Source organism: Phocoena sinus, chromosome 6 (assembly GCF_008692025.1).
Source record: "Phocoena sinus isolate mPhoSin1 chromosome 6, mPhoSin1.pri, whole genome shotgun sequence".
NCBI classification, from domain to species: domain Eukaryota; kingdom Metazoa; phylum Chordata; class Mammalia; order Artiodactyla; family Phocoenidae; genus Phocoena; species Phocoena sinus.
The window spans coordinates 40,916,169-40,928,312 of record NC_045768.1 but is presented as its reverse complement, the minus strand read 5'-3'; positions in this window follow the sequence as shown (position 1 = coordinate 40,928,312).

The following is a 12,144-nucleotide window of genomic DNA, read 5'->3' as shown; positions in this document are numbered from 1 at the left end:
TGATAGAATTCGCCTGTGAAGCCATCTGGTCCTGGGCTTTTGTTTATTGGAAGATTTTTAATCACAGTTTCAATTTCAGTGCTTGGGATTGGTCTGTTCATATTTTCTATTTCTTTCTGATTCAGTCTTGGCAGGTTGTACATTTCTAAGAATTTGTCCATTTCTTCCAGGGTGTCCATTTTATTGGCATGAGTTGCTTGTAGTAATCTCTCATGATCGTTTGTATTTCTGCAGTGTCAGTTGTTACTTCTCCTTTTTCATTTCAAATTCTATTTATTTGGGTCTTTTCTCTTTTTTTCTTGATGAGTCTGGCTAATGGTTTATCAATTTTGTTTATCTTCTCAAAGAACCAGCTTTTAGTCTTATTGATCTTTGCTATCGTTTCTTTCATTTCTTTTTCATTTATTTCTGATCTGATCTTTATGATTTCTTTCCTTCTGCTAAGTTTGGGGGTTTTTTGTTCTTCTTTCTCTAATTGCTTTAGGTGTAAGGTTAGGATGTTTATTTGAGATGTTTCCTCTTTCTTAAGGTAGGACTGTATTGCTATAAACTTCCCTCTTAGAACTGTTTTTGCTACATCCCATAGGTTTTGGGTCATCGTGTCTCCATTGTCATTTGTTTCTTGGTATTTTTTGATTTCCTCTTGGATTTCTTCAGTGATCACTTTGTTATTAAGTAGTGTGTTGTTTAGCCTTCATGTGTTTGTATTTTTTACAGATCTTTTCCTGTAATTGATATCTAGTCTCATAGCGTTGTGGTTGGAAAAGATACTTGATACAATTTCAATTTTCTTAAATATACCAAGGCTTGATTTGTGACCCAGGATATGATCTATCCTGGAGAATGTTCCATGAGCACTTGAGAAAAATGTGTATTGTGTTATTTTTGGATGGAATGTCCTATAAATATCAATTAAGTCCATCTTGTTTAATGTAGCATTTAAAGCTTGTGTTTCCTTATTTATTTTTATTTTGGATGATCTGTCCATGGGTGAAAGTGGGGTGTTAACGTCCCCTACTATGAACGTGTTAAGGTCAATTTCCCCTTTATGGCTGTTAGTATTTGCCTTATGTATTGAGGTTCTCCTATGTTAGGTGCATAAATATTTACAATTGTTATATCTTCTTCTTGGATCGATCCCTTGATCATTATGTAGTGTCCTCTTTGTCTCTTCTAATAGTCTTTATTTTAAAGTCTGTTTTGTCTGATATGAGAATTGCTACTCCAGCTTTCTTTTGATTTCCATTTGCATGGAATATCTTTTTCTGTCTCCTCACTTTCAGTCTGTATGTGTCTCTAGGTCTGAAGTGGGTCTCTTGTAGACAGCATATATATGGATCCTGTTTTTGTATCCATTCAGCCAGTCTGTGTCTTTTGGTGGGAGCATTTAATCCATTTACATTTAAGGTAATTATCAATATGTATGTTCCTATTCCCATTTTCGTAATTGTTTTGGGTTTGTTATTATAGGTCTTTTCCTTCTCTTGTGTTTCTTGCCTAGAGAAGATCCTTTAGCATTTGTTGTAAAGCTGGTTTGGTGGTGCTGAACTCTCTTAGCTTTTGCTTGTCTGTAAAGGTTTTAATTTCTCCATCAAATCTGAATGAGATCCTTGCTGGGTAGAGTAATCTTGGTTGTAGGTTTTTCTCCTTCATCACTTTAAATATGTCCTGCCAGTCCCTTCTGGCTTGCAGAGTTTCTGCTGAAAGATCAGCTGTTAACCTTATGGGGATTCCCTTGTGTGTTATTTGTTATTTTTCCCTTGCTGCTTTTAATATTTTTTCTTTGTATTTAATTGTTGACAGTTTGATTAATATGTGTCTTGGCGTGTTTCTCCTTGGATTTATCCTGTATGGGACTCTGTGTGCTTCCTGGACTTGATTAACTATTTCCTTTCCCATATTAGGGAAGTTTTCAACTATAATCTCTTCAAATATTTTCTCAGTCCCATTTTCTCTTTTTCTTCTGGAACCCCTATAATTTGAATGTTGGTGCGTTTAATGTTGTCCCAGAGGTCTCTGAGACTGTCCTCAGTTCTTTTCATTCTTTTTTCTTTATCCTGCTCTGCAGTAGTTATTTCCACTATTTTATCTTCCAGGTCACTTATCCATTCTTCTGCCTCAGTTATTCTGCTATTGATCCCTTCTAGAGTATTTTTAATTTCATTTATTGTGTTGTTCATCATTGCTTGTTTCATCTTTAGTTCTTCTAGGTCCTTGTTAAATGTTTCTTGCATTTTCTCTATTCTATTTCCAAGATTTTGGATCATCTTTACTGTCATTATTCTGAATTCTTTTTCAGGTAGACTGCCTATTTCCTCTTCATCTGGTGGGTTTTTATCTTGCTCCTTCATCTGCTGTGTGTTTTTCTGTCTTCTCATTTTGCTTATCTTCCTGTGTTTGGGGTCTCCTTTTTGCAGGCTGCAGGTTCGTAGTTCCCGTTGTTTTTGGTGTCTGTCCCCAGTGGCTAAAGTTGGTTCTGTGGGTTGTGTAGGCTTCCTGGTGGAGGGGACTAGTGCCTGTGTTCTGGTGGATGAGGCTGGATCTTGTCTTTCTGGTGGGCAGGTCCACATCTGGTGGTTTGTTTTGGGGTGTCTGTGGAGTTATTCTGATTTTAGGCAGGCTCTCTGCTAATGGGTGGGGTTGTGTTCCTGTCTTGCTAGTTGTTTGGCATAGGGTGTCCAGCACTGTAGCTTGCAGGTCGTTGAGTGAAGCTGGGTGCTGGTGTTGAGATGGAGATCTCTGGGAGATTTTCGCTGTTTGATATTATGTGGAGCTGGGAGGTCTCTTGTGGACCAGTGTCCTTAAGTTGGCTCTCCCACCTCAGAGGCACCGCACTGACTCCCGGCTGTAGCACCAAGAGCCTTTCATCCACATGGCTTATTTGTAAAGCATGCAACATCAATGTGTGCTATTCTGCACAGCTGAGCTGGAGAGGAACTAGCTCTGCTCCACAGCACAGTAAAAAGCAAAAAACCCCTCTCGCAACTGCATCCGCACACACGCGTGTTCCATCGCTGGGCTATATAAGGGTGATTCAGCCTAACTTGTTACGGCCAGGTCGTGCCTATCATGGAGAATTTTAAACATATGCAAAAGTAGAAAGCCTGGTAAATGAACCCCCATATACTTTTAGTCACCCCAAAATTCATCAAACCATGGCCAGTCTTGTCACATACTTTATTAGTTATCTATTGGGGTAAAATGAATTACCCCAAATTTAGCAGTTTAAAACAACATACATTTATTATCTCACAGTTTTTGTGGAGTAGGTCTCTAGATGGGGTTTTCTTGGATCCTCTGGCTTTGGGTCTCTCACAAGACTGTAGTCATCTCAGATCTCACCTGAAGGGTCCACCTCCAAGCTTACTGAAGTAGTCGTTGGAAGGATTCAGTTACGAGAGCTGTTGATGGGAGGCCTCCCTCCTTCCTTTCCACATGGACATCTCTGTAGAGCATCTCACAACATGGCAGCTTGCTTCATCAGATTGCCCACAAGAAGGAGAGCAAGAGAGGGTGAACAAGAAGGGAAGTTACAGTCTTTTGAACCTAATCATAAAAGAAGTATCCCATCATCCTTGCTGAATTCTGTTCTTTAGAAAAAAGTCACCAAGTCCAGCCCACACTCAAGGGGAAGGTATTACATAAGGGTGTAACTACCAGAAGGTGGGGACAATAGGGAACTGTTTTAGGAGTCCACCCATCACACACACACACATTTGCATTCTTTCTACCCGCCCAGATTATTTTGAAGCAGATCCCAGATTTCATATCATCCCTTCTGTAACTGTTTTAACATGTATTCCTAAAAGATAAGGGTTCTTTTGAAAAATACATAACCAAAGCACCATTATTACACCTAAAATTTAATAATAATTCGCTAATATTTTCAAATATGCAATCAGTGTTCAAATTTCCAATTGTCTCATGAATATAGTAATCCATTGAGATATATTCATGTATTTTAAAATGTCTTCTAAGTCTCTTTTTAATCTATTGTTTTCCCCTTCTCTCTTTTTTTGCTTCCTTGTAATTTATTTGAAACAGCTAGCTTGTTTGACCTGTAGAGTTTCCTGCAGTCTGAGTTTTGCTGATTGGATTCCTGAGTTAAAGTTTATCACATTCCTAATATTTCCATATAAATTGATAAGTATTGATTTTAAGATGGCAGTATTTACACATTGAAATCAAGGTGCATCTTACCATCAAAGGCATTGTATAATTTCTCAGGTTACAGTTATGATACTGTTGTCATTGCTTCAGCATGAGCAAACTCGTCTTGACTACATTGTTATCGCTTCAGTTGAATTATGTACATTGTTCCTATTACATGCGTTGAGTTTTATTGCTGTTTAAATTTTTTTTCAAGAAGATTACATTTTGATTTTGCATTGAAAGAAAAAGTCACTGCAAGTTCAGGAAAACACAGAAACAGAACAGAGGGGATTAAATTTGATTCATTCATGACTGGGCCACTAAAATCCCTTGATGTTTCAGGCTGCAAACCAAATAAGGACATTTGAAGAAGGAATGGAAGTCCTGATGTTGTCTGAAATGGATCAAGGAAGCACCAACATCAGCATTTGCCAACAGAGCATCAGTCCCTTGGAATAAAATTCCATAGTCAGTAGCGGAGCACTCTTTCAAGTTCTATTCAAGATATATATTATCCTTCAATAAAATAGTGTGGAAAAACACAGAGGGCAATGGCTTTGAATATAAAAGTGATTCCTGTTGGATTATTATTTTTTTTCAGAATATTCTGTTGGCTTCAGGAAATACTAAGTGAAAACAAAACTAACAAAATTACATCACTAGTATTAGTCTAATTAAGGCACAGGAAAAGGACGGGAAGGAAATACATCAAATTGCTATCAATATTGATGAGATTCTGGGACATACATTTTTCCTTTATATTTTGATATTGTGTTGTTTTCCTGAATTATTTACAATCACAAGAATACTTTTTAAAATCAAGGGGAAAAAACCCCAGTAAATATTATTCTTGTGAAAGCACCATGTCAGAGAAGTGACAAGCCAGATTGTGGGATGGCTTCTGTAGGGAGGCTGTGAGGTTCTCAGGCTTGTAGGCTGCAAGGTGAATTTTAGTTCTTGACCTTGGAGGCTCTTGGCAGTCTTCCTGTGGATGGACCGCTGCCTTCTCCCCGCTTGGGACGTGCCCCATCCATCCGGACTCTGGAACTGTTTCAGTGTTGTCTGTGAGGGATGTTCTTCAGTCCTTGTTAATTTTTGCCAGAAGTGCTCAAGTATGTTGTTCTCATGATGATCTTGGAGTTCAGAAAGGCCTGTTGGATTCTTCAGGTGAAGAATTTTTTTGTAGCATCTTAATCATTGGCATTTTTGCTAATGTTTTCCTTTTTGTGGATACTACATGGGAGTGATAAATGATATAAATCTCTAAAAATAAGTTTTAAGAAATCATTCCAATAAATGTAAAATAAAAAATTCTAAATGATAGGAAGGTACTTGTGTCAGTTTAATTGGCAGGGGTTTTTTTTTCTTAGTCACTTTGAAAATAATTGTCTGTTTTTCAATTAAGTTACCAGGTTCAATGAAATGCATTACTAACAATAAAACTAATGAAATTAAATAAAATTTAAAAAGCTCTGTCCTCTAGAGCTAAGTTTAGGGGATTGGGGATTTGTCTTTTCTCTCCTCGTGTGTCTCTTCTTGCTGATAATCCCATTTCCTTGATACCAGATATCATAAGTTGTTAGATACATCATGAATTTTATAACAACTTTTCAGAAAAAAGAAGCACCTATAAAATCACAAAACTTTTTTTTCCTGATAGACATACATTCTTCAGTTTTTAAGTTTGGTTGGAGCCTAAGCTTTTTTCACAGTCAAAGTCTGAATGTTCTCCTGAGTCGATTTTGGTTTGGACACTATCTGTAGCACCATGGTGACCTCCTCCACCCCACCTCAAAAGCTATCTTTAAAATCTGTTCCTCTTTAGCATATTTTAGAACAAAGGACATTTTAAGGCATATCTCAGTATTCAGGCTTGATGAACAATTCCTGTGTGGTTAAAATCATCATTATACTTTTCCCTCTTAATTGAATTATATATTAATGGACATTAAACAGTTCTTAAGAATCAACTGGGTATTTCTGATAGATGGATACTGGTACCAGAATGATCACTAGAATTCAAGCAAAGATATCATCAAACCTTCATAGTTTTGAGAAACCTATTCCTATTCCAAGAGATTTGGCAATTTCTATTGCCTTTAATTGTATTTTGTAGAGCCTGACAATATTCTGCAAAGACAATTATTGTTTGTTTCTCTGTTAAATTTTGATATATTCTTTCTTGAAGACATTTTCAAGGACAATTGGAATCCAAACTTAAAATAAGGTTCAACTACATGCCATGCAAACAAGGCTTATTTCCCAGCTTAGGTGAGACTCAGATGAATCTATAACCTTCTACACACGTGCTAATTTGCACATGTGCAGGCATTGACATCTATGTCACAACTCACTTCTCTGCCAAGTTTCTATTGGCACTGACTGTAAATTACATACAAATTTGAGATATGTTAAAATGTGAAAAGTTCTGCATCTTAGACTTGATGAAATACAGTAGTAAATAACATTTATCGATTGTGTGTATATGCTAGATACCTTACCTATATTATTTCACTTAATTTTCATAATTACCCTATAAAGCAGTGTTGTTATTGTCTCAGTTTTACAGATGGAGAAAACTGAGTCTTGGGGAGTTTAAGTTATTAGCCTAAGGAAAAGGCACAATTGAGTCAAAGCTTGAACTTGAAGGCACATAGGATCTTTACTTCCCTGCTTCTCTCTTGGTAACCTTATGTTTTTATGTACTATTAGCACTGTCCAATAGAACTTTCTATTATGGAAACGTTCTCTGTGCTGTCCAACATGGCGGTCACTAGCCTCCTGGGGCTATTGAGCATTTGAAATGTGCTTAGTATGACTGAGCAATTAATGTTATTTAATTTTAATTTAAATGGACACGTGTGGCTGGTGGCTCCCACACTGGAGAGTGCAACACTAGAATGAAGGTCACTATAGTCTCCCGATAATTCTAAAGAGTTGAGGACACAGAGTTCACTTTTGTGCTTGCAAAAGTCAGGTCTACACAATTGCAAATATTCAGAAGTAATTACTTCTCTGAGACAACTTGACTATTCTCATGGCTTTTTGGAAGCTGGTCAGCAAATTTTAAACAAGAAGGGGCAGCTAGAAAACTATCTTACCGCTGATTGGGGTGCTTACTCATGATCTAGAGAAGTCCCTTATGGGATTCTTCTTAGGTCTACTGTGATGTGTTTTTGTTGATGTTGTTATTTTTTCTTTTTTTTTTTTTTTTTTTTTACAGTTTAAGTATTTCATTTATTTATTTGGCTGTGCTGGGTCTTAGTTGTGGCATGCGGGATCTTTGTTGCTGCATGCAAGTTCTTCATTGTGGCATGTGGGATCTTTAGTTGTGGCATGTGGGATATTTTAGTTGAGGCACGCAGGATCTTTTAGTTGTGGCACACGGGATCTAGTTCCCTGACCAGGGATCGAACCCAGGCACCCTGTATTGGTAGCATGGGGTCTTAACCAATGGACCACCAGGGAAGTCCCTTGTTGATGTTGTTATTAATCCTGTATTTTACATTTTACCTACCAGTTTGCAGTTATCTTATGAAACTTTCCCAAACATTCTATAAGGTAAGTAGATTGGTATTACCATTCCTGTTTTACAGATGAGGAAATTAAGACTCAGAGAGGTTATGTGATTTGCCTAGGGTCACCCAGATAAGGAGTGACTTACCTGGGGTTGGTATCTAGATCTTTGGACTTCTTATCTGTTGTGCGTTCCATACTAGGAGCTATTTCTCCGCTTTTGCATTCAAGCATATTTTATTTAAAAACACACAAACACCAAACAGACTCTGCAGGAAGAAACTCTGACTTTGGGTGAGGATGATTCCAGGCAAGCTGGTAGAATAAGGTGTCACCCAATGGGCATTGGCCCTCCCAAAGGAAGCCTTTACCAATGGCTTGAGTAATGTCACTGTTTTCAGGGTGATTGGCTTCAAGCCAGGTGGTTGTGGTGGAAGATCAGTTGCTGGGGCACTAATTCTGCTTCTTCTCAATGTGACCGGTTTTTTTTGCACTTTGTAGAGAAAATGAGTAGGTCATAATATCAATTACTTCTTGGGTATTTTGGTTGGCTTCAAGTACTTTTCCTTTTGTAATTAAGTGGGAAAGGGAAAACAGATGGTCACCTTGTCAAATCTCGTTTTCAAGTTAAATACACAGCCCTCTTTTCTAAGTAGGCTAATCCCCCCCCCTTTTTTTTTTTTTGCGGTACGCGGGCCTCTCACTGCTGTGGCGTCTCCCGTTGCGGAGCACAGGCTCCGGACGCGCAGGCTCAGCGGCCATGGCTCACGGGCCTAGCCGCTCCGCGGCACACGGGATCCTCCCGGACTGGGGCCCGAACCCATGTCCCCTGCATCGGCAGGCGGACCCCCAACCACTGTGCCACCAGGGAAGCCCTAATTCCCTTTAAATGGGGATGCTTTAAAATAGGGAGACACTGGTGGTTTTGCATAGGATCTAATGAATGTGTACATAATGTCACCTGCTTGGACAGTGCACTTGGAAAAAATGCCTTGATTTTTATGGAAGTACCACCTGTAATCTTCTGTTGTCTAGAACAGTAATCATTTAACTTCTCTGTACTTTAGTCTCTTCAGGGTTTTACCTTCTGTACATATAGCCAAAGCACACACAGGGAGCATTGATATGTATCTGGGTACTGGAAGGTGCCATTCAGTTGGAGATTACAGGAACAGTGGGAGAGTTCTGCAGATCGTCCCACTGTCACCTCATTTTTGTTACTTTTTGGATATTGAGGAGGAGCTGCAGAGATGAAGGAATAATAATTACTCAAACTGGAAGTTGTTTCTTTCTTTTTTAAATTTATTTTATTGAAGTATAGTTGATATACAATGTTGTATTAATTTCTACTGTACAGCAAAGTGATTCCATTATACATATATATATATATATATATATACACATTCTTTTTCATATTCTTTTCCATTATGGTTTATCGCAGGATATTGAATATAGTTCCCTGTGCTATATAGTAGGACCTTGTTGTTCATCCATTCTATATGTTATAATAGTTTGCATCTGCTAACCCCAAACTCCCAATCCATCCCTCTCTCACCCCCTTCCCCTTGGCAGCCACAAGTCTGTTCTCTATGTCTGTGGGTCTGTTTCTCTTTTGTAGATATGTTCATTTGTGTCATATTTTAGATTCCACATATAAGTGGCATCATATGGTATTTGTCTTTTCTCCTTATGGCTTACTTCACTTAGTATGATAATCTGTAGGTCCATCCATGTTGCTGCAAATGGCATTATTTCATTCTTTTTTATTGGAAGCCATCTCTTTCTATCCCACTTACTTCCTAGAACAATGAGGACCAATTGATTCGGGAGATCTTATGCCCTTCCCAGAATTATTCTCCATATTAAGGAGAAAATAGAAAAGAATACCTTCAGTTTAAAAAAATTCTTTTTTTGAGATGGTGTGAAAACGAGAAGCTGGTCTTCTTGTCTTTGCCAATCCTAACGTCTCTTTTTCACACCTTTTTATGAGTGTCTCCTTACTTCCTTGCCCTTATAAAGTCACACTCTCTGAATCGGCCACATTACACAGAATAAAAGTAGACTTCCAGACAAAGAGAAAGCCTAGATTCTGCCTCTGCTTCTAGAAAAACATGAGATTCTTGTCACTGCTTTTTTGTTAATCAACAATTTATTGAGCACCTAGTGTGTACTTAGAACTGTGGTGGAATTTTCTTTCTTGCCCTGAAGCAGAACACATTGATTTTTTTAAAAGATTTAATTAATTAATTAATTGGCTGCATTGGGTCTTTGTTGCTGCGCACAGGCTTTCGCTAGTTGCGGTGAGCAGGGGCTACTCTTCATTGCGGTGCGCGGGCTTTTCATTGCGGTGGCTTCTCTTGTCGTGGAGCACAGGCTCTAGGTGCACGGGCTTCAGTAGTTGTGGCACGCAGGCCTCAGTAGTTGTGGCTTGCAGGCTCTAGAGCGCAGGCTCAGTAGTTGTGGCACATGGGCTTAGTTGCTCCTCGGCATGTGGGATCTTCCCAGACCAGGGCTCGAATCCTTGTCCCCTGCATTGGCAGGCAGATTCTTAACCACTGCGCCACCAGGGAAGCCCCAAGCACATTGATTTTTAGAACCATCTTTACTTAAGACTTTAATTTAAATTCCAATGGTGCCATTCCTCTTGGAGTTCTGAAGTCTTCTGCTTTCTGCCTATTGTTGGCTTGGCAGAAATCTCCTTTTTCTTTATTTCATTTAGCCAGAAGTAAAGGAAACAACTTAAACTTGGTATTTTATGAAATTTCTTTTAAAGTGTTTTGACATTGTAGTCTAATGGCCTGGCTAATTCATAAAAGATTTGTAGTTACTTTAAATTCTTACTATTTAAAAACATACAGTGTGGAAGGTTAACTAATACTGTGTGCACACATAAAATATATGCCTACATACAGCACGAATGGATTTAGGCTTAGTTTATTGAAATATCTTTTAAAGTAGAACAACGTTATGTACCACCCCCTAACCCTTATGCTTAAATGTTGGCTAACTAGGGGACAATAAAAGATATATATGTAAAAACTTATTTGATAATCATTTTGTATCCTGTGAACATATTGTAGAACCTACATAAGTCTAAATTTAAAAGACAAACAAACCCTGAATTCTACCATTACTGAATAAACATTGTTACTGGCTGGGAAGTGGAGACTTAGATGCCAATTCATTGATATTTAATGAAATTTATTTTTAATGAATTAATTGGTCAGAAGACAAGTCTGGGTCATGTGAGTTTCACTATGTATGAGGCTACACTGCAAAAATAAATGACTTTTTCACTGAATCTTGTTTTCCTCTGTAGTTCTTAAGGAGGGTCCCCTTTGCATCAGTGTTTTGGGCTTATTTATAATTCTTGGACATAATGTTACACAAAATCACAAATATTTCCGATATCACTGTTATCACTGCATTACTCACTCAGACTGCACGTGAGACCAGGAATGTTTTTGCCATTTAAAACTTCCAGAACAAGAGGGAGCAAAACCATGAGTCTCCAAAGTTAAGCAGATGTGGTAAAAGCACATTCACTTGATGTTTGTTTTGCTAACAAAAGCTAAATCTTAGTATATGTTACAGATCTCTTTCCCTTTCCCTTTTGTTAAATTGTTAGTTGGTTATTGTTCCAACAGTAATTCCTTTTATTGCTTAAAAAGGAAATTATAAGAACATACTCTTCTTTAAGATCTGAAAACTCAAGTATCCTTGATTCTGTGAAATATATCTTTTATTTTTTAATGAATGCATTTGTCTGTGTGATATTAGAATTTAGAAGTTATATTTTACTGGAAATGGCTTTAATAGTTTTGTTTGCTAAGCCAAGTTCAACTTTATATGTAAGAAAACCATATTCAAGCTCTTCAGAATCATTTCTAAGACTCAGATCTCCTTAAGGATGCCTTATTCACTGTTGGCCTTTACGCTTGATCTTTAATTTATAAAATGAGATTTTCCTGTATCTCTATGCCCTATATCCTAACTTCCTACTTTCTTTGTGTGGGGCAGATTTGGAGATGGTCACAAGTATTTATCTTTTTCCCCTCTTTGCATTTTGAAGGTGAGAAAAACATTACCTATAGAAACTCCTAGATTATTATGTAGGATAATAATAATGGCATGTGGTACTTGCATGAAAGGATGCTATAAATTAAGAGAAATCTGATTCTGGTTTCCTTTTAAATGGTTTTTAATCTGGGTACATTCAGAAAAATGTCTATGAGGTACTCTGGATGGTGGGCTTCATGTTCTTGTTGCCAATGGTTTCTGGCATTTATAACTATTTTTTAAAATTTTTATCTTTTTGGGTGCGTTGGGTCTTAGTTATGGCATGCAGGATCTTCGTTGAGGCATGTGGGGTCTTTCGTTGCAGCGCATGGACTCTTCGTTGTGGCGTGCAGGCTTCTCTCTAGTTGTGGCGCGCGGGTTTTCTCTCTCTAGTTGTGGTGCGCAGGCTCCAGGGCA